This window comes from Lactuca virosa, chromosome 8 (genome assembly GCF_052849685.1).
Source record: "Lactuca virosa cultivar CGN04683 chromosome 8, Lactuca_virosa_CGN04683_v6, whole genome shotgun sequence".
Lineage (NCBI taxonomy): Eukaryota > Viridiplantae > Streptophyta > Magnoliopsida > Asterales > Asteraceae > Lactuca > Lactuca virosa.
In genome coordinates this window covers 323,860,724-323,863,941 of record NC_136433.1, presented here as the reverse complement: position 1 = coordinate 323,863,941, position 3,218 = coordinate 323,860,724, and positions in this window count along the sequence as shown.

Here is a 3,218-nt window from a genome sequence, read left to right as displayed (position 1 = left end):
TTTATTTATTTTAAGTATCCTTATAATGGAATTTGTGAAAAAAATTGTTGTTTATATGATTCCATTGATAGCAATATTGGAAAATGGATTTGATTCTTACGTTTGTGGTAGTGTCATAATTTACCAAATAAGGAAAGATTCTCATCACCCAAGTTTCAGTTGGATAGAAACTTGGAATCATGCAACCTGTATTGTATGATGAATGAGAATTTTCATCTTTGGGGAATTAAGACTAATTCCTTGTTCACATGTATATGTGATTCAAGTGAAGGACTAGGGGATCGGGTACACTTGGTTGTGCGCTGGTCAAGTCCACCACAAAGATCGATAAGGCTATTCGTCATGATTTACTAAAGTTTAGTATATATGGTTATGCTTACAAGTTTAAGTATAATTCTGAAACGTTGGAAAAGTTTCAATGAAAGGCAGAACGAATAAGAAGAATCAAATTAGGCAGAAAGATAAAAGTTTGTCCAATCTGAAAAGATGGGAGAGTACTTGAGTATCTTGTTTTCTGATTATCTTAGTGATTATGAAACCATATCACAATTGATTCTCTAAGGACATCTTAGTGCATTTGTTTGGCTAAGGAGAGGAATCGTGGATTGTTGAAATTGGTTAAATCAAAAAGATAAATCATACTTCCTTCCAAAATTGAGTTTTAGAGTAATACGCCAAGTATGTAACTTGAGTGACATAATCTTAAGAAGGTTTATAACACTTGTCAAATGTAGAGGAATACTCCAACTAAGACCAATTGAGTGAAGTGTTTATCTTGATAAGAATCTGCACTAACTCTTGAATATTTGTTTTGTCAAATAATGGTTCTTGACAAGAGAATCTTATATGTCAAGAGGTCAGTGGGAGTCTTAAAGATCTTGAAAAGTTTCAAGAACTAATCAAGGGTATTGTTTATCACTAGCACACGACTTGATGCTTATAACCTATCGTGTCGACATATTCTTATTTTTGTGCCCATTCCAGTTAAAGTTGACTATGCATGTGAGTTCTATGAGTTCTCAATTTTTTTGCATAACTACTTGGAAGCAATGATAGGCCCTTGCGCTGCCAAGTGGCAAGAAGTTAAGACTACACAAGTTCAGTTCATATCAGTTTGGATTTGTCACTAACCTTGTCTTGTGATTATGGTTTTGACAAATTCACATGGATAGGAACACATACACCATAAAATCTAAGTTTCATAAGGTTTCTCTCCGATTCATGAAAATGATGGTGAGGAAACACTTTCACTAAGTAGATTTTAAGTAGATAACAGTTGTCATATTTGCATTCTCAAAGTCGTTAGTGGAGCGTGTTGTTGGGTTTTGAGCATTCTAACACTCCTATGGTGTACATGCAACCCTATAAACCTTGGATCTATGTTTTCTCTATTATACATGCAAATATTAACTATTCCAAGGTTTCATCCTAACTAGCATATTATGAAGCACCTATACTACAAAGTTCTAGTTAGATGACATACCTTTTGATGTAGCTTGATGTTTTCAAGCTTTAAGAGCTTAGCCCCAAGAGTGTGGAAGCCTCAAATGGAATCACAAATCACCAAAACACCTTGGAAGAACTTGAGAGAATATGTATGCACACTAAAATCGGCCCACACTTTTTTTCACACACTTGTGCCAATTTTGTGAGCCAAGGACCCCTTTATATATTATGGAGGATTAGGGTTACATCCATGTAAACCCTAATACCCATGACCTTTCATTTACATAGGATCCATGGGTTAAAAGCTCCATGGACCATCCATGAAAGCTTAGCCCAACCTAAATGAACTTGGCCCATTCCATATATATAAGAGTCCATATTTAATTAGTTCTTTTTGACAAACATAGTGTGCATGCTTGGAGCATGGCATGACTACTGTTTCGGTTCAAGTATTAAGTTGATTATTTGAAACATTATACAATGAATAATGAGTAATGAATATGGTGTTTAAATAAAAGGTCTTTTATTTACTCTCAAAGGTGCTTGGGGCCATATTGGATTAGTATCATTCTTGTGTTTCACTTTGCATGTTTTGACTTCCCGAATAACTAGATTATTCAAACTCTCCACAGTCAGTCATATGTTGGAAGTAGGTATGAATCAAGACTGTCATGATTTGGGTTTGTTGACGTCTAAGATGTTAGACATGGAAAAAGTTGCTACAACATTCATGAGTACTCATAAGGTCTGAAGATTGGATTCAACCCACGCTCACTTGTATCACTTCACGGAATTTATCTCGAGTGATCGTGAGACGGTAATATCATATAAGTCTTCAAACCAAGAGATATGAGTTGGTGATTATGAGTTGGTTGTGCATTGATTGTACGAAAACGCATCGGTAACTCGATGTTATAAAACGTGCTTTTGTGTATGATTCAACAAGTAGTTAGTACAAGCATATGAGTCGATGTTTATCTGTTCCTTTTAGTCCTTGGAGGATTAAAAACGATACCTGGGCCCCTCGATGATTTTGTTTTGACCTTTGTACCGGGCCAAGTCAGAACCAAATTGATGTGTTCAGTTTAGTTCTTTGTCAAACAAATCGGAAATCGGGAAACAAACTGCTAGACAATAAGTACGACATTGTTCCATGTATTTGTCAGGCTGATATCTAGAACAGAGGATTATATGATCACTTATCTTAAATGGCGCATCATCATCATAGTTCCTCGAGACTTTGAAAGAGCTACGATTGTTGGTCGGTTCTTGAAGTCATACATATAGTTATTATACTTATCCAAGTGGGAGACTTTTGGATAAGGTGTGTAAGTCCATAACTATATTTAGTATGTAATTGACCCGATTTGAAATGGTCCATTGGGGTTGCATCTTCATCTCAACTGTTGGATAGACAAAATGAGAAAAAGGACACTTACGATTTGTTAATATATTATAAGTTCTAATATATTAATATGAAATCATATTATTTAATTAGTATTGATCAAGAATTAATTTGGAATTAATTTTGTGATCAAAAAGAGAGTAATTAAATATATGGGGATTGATTTGTAAATCATTCATTCTTATATAGTGGGCTGATGGTCCATGATTCACTAGATTGGGCTAGGACGCATTGGGTGCTCCATGGATGCTCCATGGAGGTTAAAACGCATGGATCATGGGGGAAATGAAAAGCCATGCACATTAGGGTTTACATGGTATAACCCTACATGTGGCACACTATATAAGAAAACTCATAAGGAGCAAAA